The 21,130-nt window shown below is 40.5% G+C and overlaps 1 protein-coding gene across 1 annotated transcript in view; it reads right to left on the bottom strand.

The window, feature by feature from the left end:
• Adgrg2 (adhesion G protein-coupled receptor G2) overlaps window positions 1–19,935 on the bottom strand; it is a 123,998-nt gene extending 104,063 nt beyond the window's left edge. The window contains exon 1 of the mRNA XM_051141750.1: window positions 19,911–19,935. The gene's annotated coding sequence lies outside the window, so the exon portion shown is untranslated. The remainder of the gene's footprint in view (window positions 1–19,910) is intronic.
• Window positions 19,936–21,130: the final 1,195 nt, after the last annotated feature.

Genomic DNA, 21,130 nt, shown 5'->3' on the forward strand with positions numbered 1-21,130 from the left:
TTTTTTTAAAAAAAGGTTATGGTTTGGTAAGAAACCATCATCGTGAATTTCATATAATCATAGTTGTTATGAAAACTATCCTGTACTAATTAATCTTTGACATTTCAAAAAGATACTGGACTTTAAGTTCCAGTAGCTCACAGCACCATTACACAAACATCTGTTGTCATTACACATAATTTACAGGTTGATGAAGAATTCTAGATGGCAGAAGACTCAACGAACCATTGAGAAGTTGAGAAGTTAAACTTCTACCACTCTTTACATGGAGTCAGTATGATGCCTCATTAAAATACAATGTCCCTCAAATCTTTCTTAAATATCCAAGCAAGAAAAGAAGTAAGTTATTTTGTTGCAAGGGCTCTTTTGCAGGAACCGATAAGAAAATCACTCTGAAGATTAACTTGTACAATCCTTACCAAAAGTTAACAGACAGTGCCCAGAAAATTGAAACTGTCAGTTCTCTAGGTGGGGCCAGTCTCAACCAGTAGGTATCTAGTCACACTTTAAAAAATTCCAATTGGCTGGGTGGAGGGAGGGCATGCTGAAATATATCAGCCAGGTTGTATGTCCATTAACATTTAAAGAACACATTTAAAGCAAGGGAATGAATCTCAAGTTATGAACTTTTCAGGCTTCCGTCAGATAAATAAGTGAAACATTGGTTGGGGGCAGGGGTGGTAAGCTGCAAAGCTGTAAAATGTGATGACATTTGGAGATATGGTATTATGAGGAAATTAAGGTTTAAAAAAATGAGGTCATATGAGTGGAGACTTACTCTAATAGAACTGTGGCTTTAAAAGAAGTGGGGAAGTTGTTGCCTTGCCCTGCCCATCTCCTGCCTCCTTACCTCTGTCTTTTCCTCTTCCCTCTCCCTCTCTCTCTCTCTGTCTTCCCTCAAGTGAGAACACCATGAGACATTAGCCAAGCTGTGTGAAAGCCAGGATGAGAAACCTCACTAGACACTGTGGTAGCATCTTGACTTTGGACTTCCAGTCCCTAGACCTATGGGAAATAAATTTGTTATTTATGCCATCCAGCCCATGATTTTTTATTCTGATGGGTAATATAAAAAGTTGTATTCTTTGGGTTCCAAAATTAGAGAGAAGCTAGCCATCCATTCTTGATGTTTCATTAAAAGTAGCCCTCTTGATGTAGCCTGTATTCTAACATACCAAGTCCAAAGGGCTAAGGGTCTCTAACTAGGTAACACAAGAATCTCAGAGAGGTGTCCGCTTAATCTTCAGGACAGCATGGCCTGGCAGAGGTCCACATCATTACTGTGAGAAATTCAGTACAGAATTCCAAATATGAGAGAAATCACAGCAAGTGGACTTTCCAGTCCAGATTCTTAAGGGTGGTAAGGTTCATCTCATCATACTTATGAAAACAGAGCAGAGACAAGGCAAGGCAGCCCTGCAAATCCCCTAAAATGCACTCAGAGACAAATATCAATGTTCTAATCCACTTCTTACCAGGAGAAGGAGAGCATAGCTAGGAACGTGAAATAAATGCCTGTGAGCCTTGTTTTCTTGAAATGGAGAATTCTGGGAGAACAGAATTCTGCCACCTGAAAGAAAAGTACCTGGGCTATCCATACCTATAGAAGACGGTGATTTCATGCCTGCCTGACCAACTCCTTTCTTTATGTCAGTACCTGGGGGAGGGTACACTATCTTCTTCTTCATCTGAGAGAGGGTTATTGGGCTGGTGTTTATCAGTATAAATGAGCAAAGAACAAATACATGTCCCATGGAACCTCTGGCTGAGTCCCAAGGCTTCACTACTCAAATCATGGTCCCAGGTCAGCAGGACCTACATCTCCAAGGAACAAAAACACAAAGATCTTGGAAGCCCAACCTAAAGCTTCTGAATTGTCACCTCCATTTTAATAAAACTCCAAGGTGAAAATCAGGCATACTAGAATTTGAAAAGAACCACTATTAGTGATATTATTTGCCAATTGTTTCTTCTGCATAGTAAGTACACAAAGAGAAGATGTCTTGGTCTAAAAGCAAACTGAATGTTCAGTTTCATCTGGTGGGGAAAAAAGATTTGCTGGAAAAAAAAAGTGTCAACCTACTGGCCTAGGTGTAGTCGTGACAAAAGAAGGCATACTTTAGTGTCTCAACATCTCCTTTATATAGTTCTGTGATGGTTGGCTGTGACTGTCAGCTTCTTTATTCCCTTGTTTTCCCTTTATTCCTTTCATTGGCAAACTTAGCAACTGTGCCTAGGAAGTTGAACCATTCTAAAGCCACTCAAGTGATGAACCCATGCCTAAAGATCTGCAAAATGCACTCAGTACTGACAGGAGGGGATTTTTGCTCTTGTTCTTGTTCTTGTTCTCTTTTCTTTTCTTTCTTGTTCTCTTTTCAAAAGAAATAAGGAGGTGAGAAGACAGAGACCAGAGCTAGTTCTTAGGAAAAGAAAAAGCATAGCAAGGTGGGCATAGTGGTACACACAGAGGCAGGCAGATCTCCATGAGTTCGAGGCCAGCCTTGTCTACAAAGAAGAGTCCAGACTAACCAAGGCTACACAGAGAAACCCTGTCTTGAAAAAAGAAGTCTCCTCAATAAATAATGATCAAAACACTAAACATACAAATCAAAGAAAGAATAGTCAAAGCCACAGAGGAAAAAGCAAATAACATAAAAGCAGACCTATTAACTTCTCAGTAGATACTCTAAACCAGAAGGGCCTGGACAGATGATCTTCAGACTCACATCTGAAGAAACCATAAATGCCATCACACACTACTATACCTAGAAAAACTTTCAATCACCATAGGGAATATAAAGACACTTCATGATAAAGTTGAGTTGAAACAATGTCTGTCTATAAATCCAACCCTACAGAAAGTGTCAGAAGGAAAACTCAAACCTAAGGAGGTTAGCTACACCCATGAAAACACAGGAAATACTATTCCCAACGTCTGCTGTGGATCAGCCTAACTGTGGACAAACTGGACACCCAGAGAGTCATTGTCTCACATTGCTGAATACCAGGTAAGGTCAGTCTCTTCCATGTTGACCTTCCACAGAAACAGCCTCTCTGTGCCTGATGCAGGACTGTCTCAGCCCATCGTGCCATGCTGCCACAGGAGACAACTGGGACACTGTCTGTTTACTGGCATATGACTTAACTAGTCATCTCTGTCATTTTAATTGATACATAAATCCATCTAGGTTACAATCTATCCTCAGGTCTCTGATTACATTGATGGCTAAGCTAATGGTAGCTTGACAGCTAGAGGACAATTAAATCTACTGTTAGTACACTAGTCAGTTCATTAGCTAGGTAAAACTACTAGGTACTAGGTCTCTTTTATTTAAAAAAAAAACAGGCTTGCCTTGCTCACAGGCTTCATGTTAAATACTAAACAGTTTTTAGTGTAACTCAACTGCCTGCATCTCTTAGTAAATAACTAAATAAAAAAAAAAAAGATGTGGTTTATATAAGACATAAGTCTGCTCCAGCTATCTTATAGACACAATTTTAACTTCTGTCATGGGTTTGTGTTTGTCTCAGCAGGTTTTCACCTGGCTAACAGACTCTATCCAGAGCTGCAGGGATCTGGAAACGCTGGAAGCTGATATAAACCAGTACCACAGATATGACTACTCCCTGTCTTCAACTGGATCAGCTAAACAGATGCTTTTGATAAGTGCCCCATTAGCCTTTGGCTAGCTTTTCAGCCTTTCTAGGCCCCATAATGATAACAATGCCCCTAATGTCAGCAGGAATAAGTTAGAGAAAAGAGTTTTCCCGTTTTCCACTTTATTGGCTGAGATGCTAGTCAAGGACAACTCTCTGACATGAGAAACAAAGGGCTACAAAAAAAGTCACCTAGTTCTGTTTAAACTTGTAACGGTTTGTGCCCCCCCTTATATTAAACAAAGGTTGGGTGCCATCCAGCTAATAATCATGAGTGCATAGTGCTTGGCCCTACAACGGGCTGACTCAGAAAAATAAGTTTATCCAATATGTCAAGGGAAGACTTGGGACAATATAGTTTATGGTTCTCAGACAACAGTGTTTCCCAGTAGATACTGAAGAGGCAAAGATTAGCACCTAAAGTTACCAGTCAGAGGGGGGATTGTGGGAACCAAACAAAAGCCATCTTGCACCAAGCCTCTGTCTTGCCCCCAGAGTGACTTCCCCTTTCCCTCATGCTCCCCAAGTTCTCAGAAATCCCACAAAAGTATGCCTGGTAACACCCAGAGTTGGCACCCAGGGGCCAACTCTTAAGGTGAAAAACCCACAATGTTACAGTAGACAAAAAAAATTAGATAAGATTCCCCTTGTGGCTTGGCCCAAACCCCCTACCCTATCATACCCTATCAGCATTAAGGCCAACTTCCCTATAACCTCCTTACCTAATCATGTAACGTCAAGGCTTGAAAAGCCCCACTTGTGGTTTTTGCCTTTATAAACCCTGTATCCTAAGGAGTGGAGGCTGCCACTTTTCTCAGTTTCTGGGGAACTGACAGTCTTTGCCCCAGAGCTTGCTCAATAAAAAGACTCTGTGTGAATTGCATCCGGCTGGTCTCTGGTGGTCTACGGGGGTCTCACGACTTGGGCATGACAACTCCCTACGTAACAAATTCTGGGTCAAGGCAGAAATAAAAAAGAAATTAAAGACTTCCTAGAATTCAATGAAAATGAATCCACAACATATCCAAACTTATGGGACACAATGAAAGTGGTGCTGAGAGTAAAGTTCATTGCACTAAGTGCCCTCATAAAGAAATTGGAGTGATCTCATATTAGCAACTTAACAGCACACCCAAAAGCTCTAGAACAGAAAAAAGCAAACACACCCTATAGATGGCAAAAATTAATCAAACTGAGAGCTGAAATCAACAAAATAAAAACAAAAAGAATCATACAGACAATCAATGAAACAAAGAGTTGATTCTTTGAGAAAACCAACAAGACAGAGAAACCATTATCCAAACTAACTAAAAGATGAAGAGACAGTATCAAAATTAACAAAAATGGAAACAAAAAGGGGGATTTAACAACAGACACCAAGGAAATCCAGAAAATTATAGGGATATACTTTGAAAACCTGTACTCCAACACATTGGGAAATCTGAAAGAAATGGATTATTTTCTTGATACAAATCACTTACCAAAATTAAATCAAGGTCAAATAAAACTAAATAAACCCATAACCGCTAAGGAAATAGAAACAGTCATTTAAAGTCTTCTAAACAAAAAATAAAATAAAACAAAACAATCAACAACAAATAGCCCAAGGCCAGCTGGCTTTAGCACTAGATTCTACCAGACATTCAAAGAAGAGCTAATGCTAATATCACAATATCAAATTATTCCACAAAACAGAAACAAAAGGAACATTGCCAAATTCATTTTATGAGGCCATAGTCACCCTGATACCCAAACCACACAAAGATTAAACAAGGAAAGAAATCAATTTTCATCATGAACGTTGAAGCAAAATATTTAATAAAATCATTGCAAACTGAATCCAAGCACATATCAAAAACATGCAGGGATGGTTCAACAGATGAAAAATGTAATCCATCATATAAACAAACTGAAACAAACAAAAACAAAACATGATCACCTCATTAGATGATGAAAAAGCCTCTAACAAAATTCAACACTTCTTCATGATAAAAGTCTTGGAGAGATAATGGATAATGGGAGCATGCCTAAACATAATAAAGGCAATTGACAGCAATCATTTAGCCAACATCAAATTAACTGGAGAGAAAAAGCAATTATATTAAAACCAGGAATAAGACAAGGCTGTCCAATCGCTCCATATCTAACAGTACTTGAAGTTTTAGCTAGAGCAGTAAGACAATTAAAAGAAATCAAGGGGATACAAATTAGAAAGGAAGAAGTCAAATTAACACTAATTGCAGATGATATGATAATATACAAAAGCGACCCTAAAAATTCCACCAGAGAACTCCTAAAGCTGATAAACACCTTCAGCAAAGTGGCTGGAGACAAAATTAATTAAACAAAAACAGTAGCCCTCCTATATACAAACAACAATCAGGATGAAAAAGAAATCAGGGAAACAACACCTTTCAAAATAGCCACAAATAACATACACTATCTTGGATATATTAGGGTACCTCTAACTAAGGAAGTGAAAGACTTGTATGAAAAAAAAAAAAAAAAAAAAAAAAAAAAAAAAAAAAAAACCTCAAGTCTCCAAAGAAAGAAACCGAAGAAGATATCAGAAGATGGAAAGATCTCCCATGCTCATGGACCAGTAGGATTAACATAGTAAAAATGGCCATCTTACCAAAAACAATCTATAGGTTCAATGCAATCTCCATCACAATTGCAAAACAATTCTTTACAGACCTTGAAAGAACAATTCTCAGCTTCATATGGAAAAATTAAAAAAAAAAACTAGCAATTCTGTACAATAGAAGAACATCTAGAGGTCTTGCCATTCCCAATTCCAAGCTATACTACAGAGCTATCACAATAACATTCACATGGTATTGGCATAAAAACAGACAGGTTGATCAATGGAATCAAATTGAAGACCCAGATGTAAATTCACACACCTATAGACTCTTGATTTCACAACAGAAAAAAAGACAGCATCTTCAACAAATGGTGCTGGTCTAACTGATGTCAACATGTAGAAAAATACAAATAGCTCTGTATTTATCACTTTGCACAAATCTAAAGTCCAAGTGGATTAAAGAATTCAACATAAAACCAGACACACTAAATCTGTTAGAAGAAAAAATGGGGAAGAGCCTTGAACTCATTAGCACAGGAGACAACTTCCTGAACAGAACACCAATAGTACAGGCTCTAAGGTCAATGATTAATAAATGGGACCTCATGAAACTGAAAAGCTTCTGTCAGAAGGACAAAGCAGCAGCCTACAGAATGGAAAAAGGTTTTCACCAACTCCACATCTGATATAGGGTCCAAAATACATAAAGAACTCAAAAAACTAGTTATCAAAAATATCAAATAAACCAATTAAAATGGAGTACAGATCTAAACAAAGAATTGTCAATAGAAGAATTACAAATGGCTGAGAAACATTTAAAGAAATGTTCAACATCCTTAGCCATCAGCAAAATGCAAATCAAAACTACCTTGAGATTCAATCTTACACCTGTCAGACTGACTAAGATCAATAACACAGTGACAGGTCATGCTGGAAAGGATGTGGAGTAAAGTGAACACTCTTCCATTGTTGGTGGGCGTGCAAACTTGTACAGCCACTAAGGAAACCAATAAGGCAGTTTCTCAGAAAATTGGAAATCAATGTACCTCAAAACCAAGCTATACCACACTTGGACATATACTCAAACGACACTTGCTCAGCCATGTTCATTTCAGCTTTATTCATAATAGCCAGAAACTGGAAACAATCTAGATATTCCTCAACAAGAGAATGAATAAAGAAACTGTGGTACATTTATATGATGGGATTACTCAGCTGTTTAAAAAAATGACATCACCATTAATGGTGTCAGGGGTTTCAGGTTGGGCCAGGCATTGGTTGGTCATCCCCTCAGTCTCTATCTTTATCTTTATCTCTGCACATCTTGTAGGCAGGGTAAATTTTGGGTCGAAGGCTTTGTAGGTAGATTGGTGTGCCTCTCTCACCACTATAAATCCTGTCTGACTAGAAGGTTGCCTCCTCAGTCTTCTGCCCCATGCCACTAGGAGGCTCAGCTAGAGACATCCCCATATCCTCCCTGTAGCCCACCCTGTTGCAGGTCTCCAGCTTGTCTCAGTGATATGACCCCCTCCGCCTTCAGTTTCCCTTTTCTCTCCAGGGCCTCAAACTTTTCCTCCTCACACTCCCCACATCTGATTGTCCCACCTTGTTTCCCTCCCCACATCCTTTCCTATTTAGGTCCCTCTCTACTTCCTCTTTCACCAAGTTTACAGGCAGGAGCCTAACTTAACCATTTTCTGAGAGTACCACCTCCTAGCAGCTGATCAAATCTGATGCTGAGACTCACAGCCAGGCATTGGGCAGAGCTGGGGAGTCCCATGGAAGAGTGGGAGTGAAGGATAGAAAGACCCAGAGGGGACAAGAACATGGCACAAAGACCAACAGAGTCAACTGATCTAGACCCATGAGGGCCTTACAGAGATGGAAGCACCAACCAAAGACCTAGGCCCCTTACACATGTGTAACTAATGGGCATTTTGATCTTCATATGAGTCCCCTAGTAAGTTGAGTGGATGCTATCTACAACTCTGTTGCTTGCTTTTGATCATTTTGTCCTAACTAGGCTGCTTTGCCTGGCCTCAGTGGATGAAGAGAAGCTCAGTTTTGATGTGCTGGAGTGTGTTGGTTGGAGGCCTCCCCTTTTCTGAGGACAAAGGGGGGGGGAGAGAGAAAGAGGAGGGAGGGAAGGACCCAGAGGAGAGGAGGGAGGGGTCTACAATAGGGATGTAAAGTGAATATATAAATTAAAAGTCAACTTTTAAATTTTACATCATGGAATTTGCAGGCAAATGGATTGAACTAGAAAAAAAATCATCCTGAGTGAGGTAACCCAGACCCAGAAAGAAAAATATGTTATATATTCACTTATAAGTGGATATTAGTTGCAAAGTAAACAACAACCAAGCTACAATCCCAAGGTAAGCCAGAGAGGTTAGTTAAAAAGGAGGAGTATAGATTTTGCAATGGACTGGGTGCAGATGGAAGAGAGCAGGAAAGATAGGGTTTTGGGAAGAGACAGAATGGATGGAGATAGTGCAGGGAGAGATGTTTGGACTTGTCAGTCATTTGGCGGTAGTGTGGAAACCTACTGCAGCAGTGGAAACTTCCTAGAATCTCTGAAAATGATTCTAGTGAGGAGTTCCAGTAATGGGGATACAGAGTCTCAACTGGCCATCTCTTGAAGCTAGGCAAGGCTCAAGTGCAAGGCCTGGTTGCATTAAATTGAATTGTTGGCCAAAGGTTCCCATTGAAATCTCCAAAGAACCCTGGTTGATGCTAAGACAAAGGGTTGCTCTCAGCAAGCTGATAGCAGGGCCCCATTGCTTAGGACAACATCCGCATAACTCATTGAACATGAAGAAGTTGAGCTGATGCCTACATGGAACCTTCATCCCTATGCTCCAGTCTCTTTGGTGTGGAAAGGTACACTGCAGGCTACTGGAAGAAAAACATAAACACTGGCTTAGCCACAAAACCTTTGACTTACAATCTGTCCTGCCTGCAGGATATGCTGAGCCATGGTGGCACAGAACTTGTGGAGTAGCCAATCAATATTTGATTTGACATAAGGCCCACTCCACAGGAAGGAACCCATACCTGACACTGTTTGGTTAACTAGAGATTATTTAGCTAGCCTAGAAATATAGGGTAAAAACCAAATACAACTATTCCTCAAAAAAGTAACGATAAAATAACTGCTAATGATATTCTGCTATACTCATCATCCACTCATCATCAGAGAGGCTTCCTCTGACAGTATATGGGAACAGATGCAGAAACCCACAGCCAGACATTATTCAATGGGAGGTCTCCATCAAATTCCTCCCTTCTGAGGTCAGGGAATCCTGTAGAAGAGGATGTAGAAAGATTTTAAGAGCCAGAGAGGAGCACACCAGGAGAACATGGCCCCCTGAGTCAACTAATCAAGGTGCATATGAGCTCACAGCGACTGAAGAAGCAATCACAGGACTTACTGGAGTCTACACCAGGTCATTTAAATAAATATTATGACTATTAGCTTAGTATTGTTATGGGACTGTGTGAACAAGCAGGTCTCTGACTTTTGGACCTCCTCTTGAGGTTTTTTTTTTTTTCCTTCTATTGGGTTATCATGTCCAACTTTGATATGAAAGTTTTTGTTTCATCTTATTATATTTTATTTTGTCATATTTGATTGTTATCTCTTAGATGTCTGTCTTCATCTAATCAGAAACAGAAAGGAAGTGGATCCAGATCGGACTGACATATGGACAAACTGGGATGAGAAGAGGGAGGGGAAACTGTAATCACGATATATATTGTATGAAAAAATCTATTTTCAATTTTTTTAAAAGGCAAAAAAGAAATTCTCTTCAAAGTCAAGCTTTTCAACCTCATGTTTGGGAGGTGATGGCTTTATTTGACAATTTAGAGTTCATCAGGGACTGAGGACAGCCTCATAATCCCAATTGGGTCAGATGACAGAAAAATGTAGAGCAGTTTGGTTTAAGCATTCTTTGAAGAATTCCTCTGAGAATGACCAGATGGAGAGGGAATGTAGAGCTATGGGAGGGAGTAGATATTAGAAGAAGCTTATAGGAATGGTCCAGAAAAAGGGTTCATTAAAGAGAGAGTCAAAAAGAACAAATAACTAAGCCTAAGAGTATAACTCAGTAGTCGAACATTTGCCTAACATATACAATGCACTATGTTAAAGCTGCAATACCAGAAAAAAAAAAAGATCCATCTCAATTGGGTAAACAAACTAAGTACATATGTTAATAAATTATAAACCATTAAAAACATAGAAATTCATGAGTTTCTATCAATAATAAATGAATGAATGAATAAATAAATAAATAAATAAATAGGGGAGACAGTATGGCTCTTGCCGAGACTAACTACAGTTAGAAAAATCATTATTTTCAAACATCACATTAAAGATTGATCAAGCAAAAATCATCACTAAAGCTAGAGGGAAGTATTAGTGAGGAGCAGAGTATTTGTGTCTTCCCAAAGCTTGCTAATTTTAAAGGAAAAAACTAAGTGTGGCTTTCCAGTGAGAAAATGATATAACATCTTCATCAGGTAGTCACAATTATCATCACCAATATCTCACCAACAAGCAGGAGATGAGCATCACATCTCGATGCCATGATGTCATGCTCTGAGAAGGACATACCAATTTCTGTGCAATATTCCATCCCCAATGTATAACCTAAATCCAATCACAAGAAACTCGAGACAAGCACAAATGAGGACTCCACAGCTCAGAGGTCTAGGAAACGGAGTAGGGCAGAAGCAGGGAGGGAGGGTGGGAACCAGAAGATAAGAGCGAAGAGATTTCAATCAAGATGTAATGTAAATAAATTATAATTAAAAAATATGGAGCTAGGGAGAAAGCTCAATTAGAGAGTGCTTGCCTAGCATGCACAATTCCCTGGGTTCAATATCCAATCCTGCAAAAACCAGATCTGCTACTGGCACACAGCTGTAATCTCAACACTTAGGGAGTAAAGGCAGAAAAATCAAAAGTTCAAGGTCATCTTTAGCAATATCATGAGTTCTAGGCCAGTCAGATATACATGTGACCCATATACAAGCAAATAAATGAATGAGAGGGTTTAGTCTCTGTATTCATCATAAGTATCAATACCTTTTTTTCTGAGGGGGCATTTGGTTTTTTGAGACAGAGTCTCTCTGTGTTAGCCTTGGCTGTCTTGGACTCACTTTCTAGACCAGGCTGGCCTCGAACTCACAGTGATCCACCAGCCTCTGCCTCCTGAGTGCTGGGATTAAAGGCATGTGCCACCATGCCCAGCTTCAATGCCTTTTAAGAGATTTGAAAGAGTTGATTGTGATAGTACACACAACACTTGGGAGGCAGATCTCTGTTAGTTCCAGCCCATCCAAGTCTACTCTGTCTTTCAAAGAAAAAGAAAGGTGGGGGGTGGGGTGGGGGAGGGGGGACACAGAAAACAAAAGGGAGGAAAGACCAGAAAAATAACCCAGACTAAAAAAAAAAAAAGACTAAGAGATAGTACAAGTAAATGCAATAGCAGTCCTAAACTGGATCCTGTACTAGAAGAAAGAAGTGCTGTAAAGGCCTTTATTAAGTCTAGTGTTAAAATTGGAATAATAGTAGATTAGATAATAGTATCTTATCAGTGTTAAATTTACTGACTTGATAACAGCACTGTGGTAATGTAAGGGAATGTTCTTATTGCTCAGGAACTCACACTTAAATATTTGAGAGTAAAGGGCCACAAAGTCTGTAACTTATTTTCTAGTGGTTCAGAAATAAAAGTATGTGCAGGGCTAAGGGTGCAAAAGATAAGGGAAATGGGGTAAAATGTTAGAGAGAGTGCTTGCCTAGCATGCACACACTAGCATTCTTTTTCCTGTTTTCAGTTTTTACAATTTGCATGTTAAGTTATTTATAAGTAAGAAATTGGGGTGGGGGGAATGCATTCTTGGAAAGACAGAGAGAACCAGCAGTCCAGAGCCCAGAAAAGACATTGCTGTAATGCAATGGGGACATCTCATCTACAGTTTCTCAGTAACAGTGGGAAGTGTTGTGAGTACTTCTACAAATATGAGTGTGTCAGGACTTTCAGATGGTACAGATATGAAGAGATTCCTGTCTAATGAGCTCAAGCCAAGTGCAAAGGAAAGAAAAGAAAGGGCAAAGAAGCCCTCTGGAGGACTGAGAGGCAAACCCCATGCATAGCAGGATTGCTAGGCAATTGGGGACTCATGAAGAACTAACTGCTAAGGTCAAAATTGGCCCCAGACATTGCTGTTCAGTTTTTAAACTCCTCACATGAGTCTAATGGACAGCAGCTTTCAGAAGTTCTGTGCTAAAGTGAAGTTTCTCTATCCCACTATTATTGACACCTGGGCAGGGGACTTTCTTTATGAAGGTCACCTGTTCAGCAGCACCTATGGTTTCTAGTATAGTATGTTCAGCGGCACCTATGGTTTCTACTTACTAGATGCCACTTAGGCTAACACAAATGTCTCCAGACATTGCCAGAAATCACTCCAAGTTGAGAATCCCTATGTTAATAGAACAAAAAGGCATAGCTATAAATAACTATAATTAAAGGGTAGAAATTGTTCTCGCCTTCCACCATGGGTTCTAGAGATTGAACACAGGCCACCAGCCTTGCCCACCAAACACCTTGACTTGCTGAGAACTCTTGCTTCTCCTAGGAGCATTGTCCAAGGTTCAGAATCAAAGGCCAGCTTTGCTATTTGTCTTCTGTATGGCTATAGGCACGGTACCGAAATTCTCTGAGCCTCGGTTTCCTCTTCTGTAAAGTAATAAGATTCTTGACTCTAGTGGTTAGGAATATTAAATGAGCTCACACAAACAAAGCAGGAGTGTGCCCACTGGGCAATTAGCAGCTAGCAGCTATCATTATCACTATCACAGAGGCAGAAATGCAGTGACTACCAGAGGGTGTCTGCTAGTTAATGAACTGCTTCCTCTAGAGCAGTGGTTCTCAACCTTCCTAACTCTGTAGTCTTTAATAGAGTCTCTCATGTTGTAGGGACCCCCAGCCATATTATTATTTTGTTATTACTTTATAACTGTAATTTTGCTACTGTTATAAGTTGTACCTGTCTGATATGTAGGATATCTGATATGCGGCCTCTGGGGCTGGTTGCAACTCTCAAGTTGAGAACCTCAAGTTGAATGCCCTAGAGTACACTCAATACTTAACCTAAAAATTCCACATTAACTTTGCTCAGCATATTGAGGTTCTCTTACGGTCTGTATCTGCTTTCTTATAAATCCTAGGCATGATACTGAGCAGCCTGTGTGCAGTCATTCAGCATTCAACACATATTTTGTGAGGACCTCCTATGGTCCACTAGTACTCTAGATCTTGACCACAGTGAGAAAAAGATACAAAGTTCTTGCCCTTTGGGTATTTATAGTCTATCAAGGGGGAAAATGTGAAATCAGTAGACAAACCGATTTAATAATAGAGCTGCAGGTAATAAATAATATTATCACTAAAAGTCAAAGTGGGATAATAGCAAAGACCTCTCCAGTGTTAGGTAAGAGTGATAGTTAGAAGGAGGGTTTGGGAGCACACTAGGAAACAAGCAATGGGACTATGTGGTGAAATGGTGTTTCAGGCAGCAAGCACAGCACATGCAGAAGCTGGCAGGCAGGCAAATGTGTAGTTTAGATGAGAAACAGCATGGGAGGCTGGAGAAGCAGACAGATAAAGAAGGAAAGCTACCGTGGGCATCTAGATATTGATCCTAACTGTGGTAAGAGGTCGCAAGAACATTTTGTGCTATGGAATTATAAGACTGCCTTTACTGGCTAGTCTGCGGGATGAAGGATGAAGTCTGGTTTAGCAGTTACAAGATTAGAGAAAAAATGGGTAGTTATCTCTGGATAGCTCACATTGTATCAGAGTACGAATTAATAGAAAAATGAATGTGTCATGGATACAAACCAGCAGGACCCAGGGAATATTGAAACATTTTAAATTAAATCTAATTTTTTTCTTTATTATTATTTTGTGTATGATAAGAGAGAGAGAGAGAGAGAGAGAGAGAGAGAGAGAGAGAGAGAGAGAGGGAGGGAGAGAGAGACGGAGGGAGGGGGAGAGAGAGAGAGACATACAGACAGAGACAGAGAAAGATTGAGAGGGAATGAATGTGTTCGTGTGTGAGACGCACATGTTGTGGAGGTCAGAGGATAAATGCCTGGAGCGCATTCTCTCCTTCCATGGTGGGTTCTGGGAATTGAATTAAGGTCATCAGGCTTTTATGGCAATCACCTATACTTGCTGGGAAATCTTGCTGGCCCTGCACAGCTTTAGAGAGCAGCACTTCACAAACTGTGCCAGGACATCATATGAAAGCATCATCAAAACAACTTAGAAGATCATCATCATGTTGAAATGAAAGAGGACAGATGGGAGAGTATGGAAAATATCAGAATACAATATATATACTTTGAGATACTTTTGTTTAGTTTATATACATACGTACTTGAACGGGATTGAAATATAAAATACATTTTCACTGAAAATTGTGCCCAAGAAAGTTTGAAGAATACTACAAAGCTATTATATTCACACATGTATATGGTAAATATAGCCCCTTTGTTTCCTCCCTCCTACACTGCATACATCCATGAGAGCATTATTAAAATTCTCCATAGGTGTTTCTTTGTAATTTATCTAAATAAAGCCATTTGCTTTAATTATATATGAACTTCTCCAAGAAAATCAATATTAAACCCTTAAAGCCAGAAAGACTAACTGGCCACAAACCTGTTATGTCTTCAGCAAATAATATAACCCAAGCAGAAGAAAAATTCAAATTAAACTTCAGACTTTTAACAAGCTAAAAATGTTAAGAATTGTTCCAAAGATAAGAGTAGCCACCTGAACTTTACAACAAAAAGCACATTTAGAATACTTTCCACTCAAGTCAAAACCGGCTACCCAACATTATTCTGGAAGGAACACAGGCCACTAAGACAGAATAAAGTGAGGTAAAAACATCAGGGGGAGATCCCTCTACTATTGCCATTCAAAGACAATTTGATGGTGTACCTTGAAAAATCTAGAAAAAGCAACCAAAAGCTATTAATACATTGCAGCAAGATGGCCTGAGTGTAAGATGCATCTCCATAAAAAAATAAATAAATAAATAGCCTTACTACTCAACAGTATAGAAGTTAGGAGCTGAAATAGGGCTGGATGGGAGCAGGGGCACAATCGCTAAAACCAACAGATATTACCTAACAAAAGGCAATCTAGAAACTTACCTAAAGAATGCACAAGACAGTTGAGGCCACTGTGCAGTTAGTAGAATGTTTGCATTTCATGTGAGAAGCTGTTCAGTTGAGAGGCTGGGTTCTGCTCCCAGCACCATTATAAGCTTGTAATCTCAACACTTGGGAGGTGGAGGCAGGAGGACCAGAAGGTCAAGATACTTAGTTCAAGTTTGGGGACAGCCTTGGATACATGAGACTCGATCTCAAAAGAAAAAATAAAGACACACAGTATTGTATTAGTATAAGAGAGTCACATCCATAAATGGAACACAATAAAGGAGACAAAATAAACCCACATACATAGTCCATTTGTAACAAAGGAGTCAAGAGGATATAATGGACAGGGAGGAGGTCCTTTTTAACTAATGATGTTGGAACTAAATTTTTATATGTAAAAAGCAAACCTACATTATTTCATATAGAATTAGCTTGCAATGAAGTTATATACATATATTCGAGAGAGAAGTGGGGAGGGAGGGAGGGAGAGAGGGGGGTGGCTATCAAGCAACAATAAAATATGTAGGAGAAAATCTTAATCATAGTGCTCTTTAGGTAAGTAAATATTATTAGGCTGGTTACTAAAATATTATCCATAAAACAGCTTGAATTAATTAGACTTTATGAAAATTAAAAAGGCCTGCTCCACAAAGTAATGATTTTTTCCTAGTGATTTTTAGGAAAATTAAAAGGTAGACCACAGATTGAATGGAGTTAATTGTTACATATATGTCTGGCAGAGAAATTGTACCTTATTATATGAAGAACCCATGCTTTAAAACCAAACACTCTGAGGGGATAAAAAGAACAGACACTTCCATGATTTATACCCATGACCAAAAATAAAGCTGAGCAAACTAAAGCCACGAGTAGATGCCATTACAGATCCATGAAAATGGCTAAAAACAAAAATAAAAACCATCCAAGCTATACATGAAAGTAGTTTTTTAGTGTTTTGTCACAAGTATACAATGACATTGCTAGTAGGCTGTGATGTATATTCTCTGTCTGTCTCTGTCTCTGTCTCTGTCTCTGTCTCTGTCTCTGTCTCTCTCTCTCTCTCTCTCTCTCTCTCTCTCTCTCTCTCTCTCTCTGTGTGTGTGTGTGTGTGTGTGTGTGTGTGTGCGCGCGTGCGTGTGTGTTCAGTAATGACTACAAAAGACATAGTGATGTACTCAAAAAACATCATAAGTAAAATAAGATGGAACAACCCAGCTGTTTCTCTGAGAGACAAAACAAAATAAAAACAGGACCAATGGCAAGCCTTTTTAATTGGTAATGGCTTGAATAGTGGTGCTTTCGATGTACAATTAGAAAGTGAACACCAACAAAATTATAAAATAAAATAAGCCAATAATACCAAGTACGAAGCACCTGAACTTCTCATTCATCAATGGCAAGAAGGCAAAACTGGACAACCAAATCTGGGATGAAAGTAAGTGGCAGAGCACTGGTTTAGCATGGCTAATCCCAAGTACCACAAAACAAACAAACAAACAAACAAACAAAATGGTATAACCACTCTGGAAAAGGTAAACAGGTTTTTAAAAATAAAGTTAATTTGCCATTCAAAACAACAACCTTATTTTTAAATATTATACTGAGTGAAATGAAAATATATGTTCATGCAAAATGCTATCTGTAAATGCTTCTATGGGCTTCAGTGGGTAAAGTGTGGAATGCTACTCAGAAATAAAAGGGATAATGGGAATACTCACCAACATAGATAATATCTCAAGCATATTGTCTTAGGTAACAGAACCTAGGCTTAGAAGGCTGTATAGCACATGATTTCATTCATGGGCCAATGTGTAAGAGACAAAATTAGCAGGTGGGAGAGTGGTGGGAGAGATTGAATACACAGAATCAATAGAGACGCTTTGGAGGTGATGGAGTTCTATATTTTCATATGGTGGTAGTTAAACGATATGTGTCTTTAGAATCTTACACTAAATAGGTGATTTTTTGGTAAATAAATTATGCTTCAATTTTAAAAACACAAAATAGGCTCAAGAATTCAATGCATTTACAAAATGGAAGTGTTTACGAGAATATTTTAGAGGATTTATTTTATGATTATTTTCCCCAAATGTTTGAACTATACCACTTCCCTCCAGGCCCAGGAGTAAGTTCCACACAGATTAAACATCTATGTGTTTTTGAAACCATAAACATTTTAAAAGAACATTTGCTCTTGACATAGTACCTTTTCCAGGCTTTTACTGAAGTCAGGCATATGTCATGATGCCCCACCTCCCAGACTCCCTAGAATGACTGCACCAGACACGGAAAAATCGGCTTCTCTTGCTGGCTTTCCACAACACCTGAGCAAACTTACATTGCCATTTCTGGAAAGTGCCTCATGGTACCAAAAACAGCAGATTTCCTGGCCAAACCCACCAATGAAATTCCATTTCTCAGACTTTTTCTCCCTCTGCTGAGCAGACCCATATCCATGAGTAGAGTTGCATTTTTTTCCCTTTTCTGAATTTCTAACTTTTTTTTTCTCTAGAAAAGTACACATACCTGTAGTCTGCAGGGTTTGGGGCAAGAATGATTCACACACAGAACGCTGATGCTGACCCTGCATTTCCTCAGTGTCTTGTTTTATTCCCCCATTTAATGAAAGTCACCTTGCAGGGATGTGGGAATCTGATCAGGGCTGGCATAGTGCTGAGGCATGAAAAACAATACCCCTGAATAGCTACAAAATTTGGCTGCTTTTTCTCTTCTAGCTTTGCATTTGACCCATACAAGCAGCCAAATGAAGCGATGTCCAACTCATTCTAGACTTCACCGAAGTAAAATCTTATGAGCCACTGAAGACTCCCCAAATAATGTGGAAATAACACACACTCTTCCAGTTGACTTTCAGATGATTTTTGACACCAAACTTAATTGTGTTATTATTAGCAAACTTAAAAATGGGTTTTGGTTTTTTTAAGACAGGGTCTCATGTAGTCAAAGCTGACCTTGAATTCCTGATCCTCCTGCCTCTACTTACCCAGGGCTGGGATTATAGATGGCTGCCACCATGCCCAGATATAATTAAATTCCTCTAAAAATAACAATGCTCTTAATGCATCATTAATCATTAATATTAATAACAAATAAAAGCAGCAAATTCTGCCATACCCTGCACGACCTGGGTTCCATAACCAAAAGCTTACTTAAGAGAAGTTCAGAAATATGAGACTAACTGCAGAAGCTAACCTAATAATCCCACCAAGCTGAACCCTAATCATAACAAACCCGGTGCCACTACAAGACGGGATCCGCTGCAAAATTTGTAGCACAGATAAAACAGAATGAAAACTGGAGAGCCTTTTGTTTAAAATATACATATAATGAGTTATCACAGCATTAAACCAAGTGCAGGTAGCAAGCCCATGAAGCCAGCTGGCTTTATTATTAGAACCTCTCGTGGCTGGAATGTTGGTAAGAAAAGCAACACATTTCACTATTAAATGAGAAGCAACTGATTAATCTGTTTTAATGCGTGTGTCTGGGTTAGAAAGTCTTAGGATTTTGTCTTGTCTCCTGACCTCCCACTTACTAAGCTTTTCAGCCTGTTGGACAAAAAGTAGTTTTGTAGAGTCTGCCACAGAGTGTGGTCCATAAGGCAGCATATCCTCTGAGAGCTTGGACAGCAATGCAGACTCTTGGTTCCCACCCCAGACCTACTGAATCAGAACCTCATTTTAACACGCTCCCCAGGGGATTCAAACATTTGTGCCAGACCAGACTAGAAGTGTTTCTGTAGAAGCAGCCATGGGAGACTTCAGTGTCATGCTTCCTGAGTCTCATGTGAGGCGGATCAGCTCTCTTTCTTCCCCTCACTTTGTATGTGGCTCTAGAATTCTGAAACCCAAGCTCAGGTGAAAACGTGAACACCCCAAGATGGCTAGCCTCTTTTCAGATGATGACCATCCCTTGGTTCTGGGGCCACCTGCTCTGGATCCCGCCTGTTGGTGCTGTTCATACTGGGTCCTGGACGCGCCTACAACCCTTCTGTATCTTGGCATCCATTTGGAAGCCGCAGTAAAAGGTGTCCCAGGGAGTTGCGCATCAGCAGACCGCCCTCTGGAGTAACACTTCTAGTTCCTTTGCCCAGAACAGTAGGGAGGATCTGAGATCATTTAAAACTTTGCGATTCGCAGTTTCGCCCTCAGGAATAGCTTTATCCCTTTCCCACAGCATACACTTTTCTACTATGGGAGCAGCCAGGCTCCATGCTTTGCCTCTGCCTTTCAAGAGGGCCCAGGAGCTCCAGCTCAGAGCCGCCAACCCAGCGAGCCACACCTTCACCCTCCTCCTGGTCATCCAGCCCGTCTGGCCCATTGCCTGTCGTTGGCTTAGCAGTTTAGGTCTTATCCCGAGGAGTTCAGTTCCCTTCTCTTGGCGCCACACACTTACCTGTGGGTCCCAGCGACCGGCTGGCTGCTGGGCTGGCTGCTGGCGCCCTCGCTCCCTCCTTTTCCCCTTTCCCTCGGGCTGCGTCCCTCCTCCTCCCTCCCGCGGGCTGGGCGCCGCCCCCGCCGTTCCCGGACCACTCGCCCGCCCGCTCTTCAGCTGCCTAGCCTGGCGTGGCGCGGCGGGCACTTGGCATGGCGTGGCTGGGCGTGGAGGTGGGGAGCGGGCGGGGCGCTGACACCGGGAAGCAGCAGCCCCCTCAGGGAGCTTCAGTCCAGGCAGCGGGAACTCCTTGGACCTGGGCTGCTAGTCTGGCACACTTCCCGACTCCAGCCACCACCCAGTGGCTCACCTTTAGGAGTCTCCTTGTTCCCCAAAGGTCCGGTCCTGCAACTTTGAGCGTTGCACGCTCATAATAGGTGGGATCCCTTGGCCTCTGACAAAATATTCCTGAATGTAGAAACCAGACCTCCCCAGAGGGGCAGGGTGGGGATTGGAGACAATGGTAAAAGAGAAACATCCTGGGGAAAGACTGCTCGCTCAGTGGTTTTTGAAACTAAGCAGTTCACATGGTAGCTAGAAACTAGGGTTCCTCGTCGTTCCTGTCTGCTGGGGGAGGGGCCCGCAACACTAGGGGCAATGTGGCACTATAGGACATTGTCTTGGCTTCCTGTGCCTTTTCCCACTGTTAGCATCTCCACCTTCGTAGAATAAAAAGATCTGAAAAACACAGATCCCTTAAGCAACTTGTCAAAGTACCCCCAGTTAACAGACAGAATTCTGGAGCATGGCTTCCACCATATTGGGTCTCAGGTAGAGACCAGGAGAAAATGTCAGTGCTCTGCATACCTGTTCTGTCTCCTTTGAGACAAGCTATGCCTACAGTTGCAAAGTGGTTTACAATATGAACAACGCACAGTTCTGCTTTCTTAAAATTTGCAGAGGAATAAAGCATTGTTTTCTTTATACCCAAAATGGGCTTTCAAATTGTACTCACAATCCTGGAGATGCGATACTATCAAAGGGCAGATCTGCAGAGCAGGGAGGCTGATTCTGCCACATTAGCCACTTTGAGGTTCGAAGTATATATTCTGCCTGGTAGGATTAAATTTGTTTTGTAAACACCAGGTTATTAGCATTCACAACACCCTAGCTGGAGAAATGAATGGGTAATGTTTTCAGAGAGTCTTTGACTGGTTGGATTAAGGGAGAATTGATGGAGA

This window comes from Acomys russatus, chromosome X (genome assembly GCF_903995435.1).
Source record: "Acomys russatus chromosome X, mAcoRus1.1, whole genome shotgun sequence".
Lineage (NCBI taxonomy): Eukaryota > Metazoa > Chordata > Mammalia > Rodentia > Muridae > Acomys > Acomys russatus.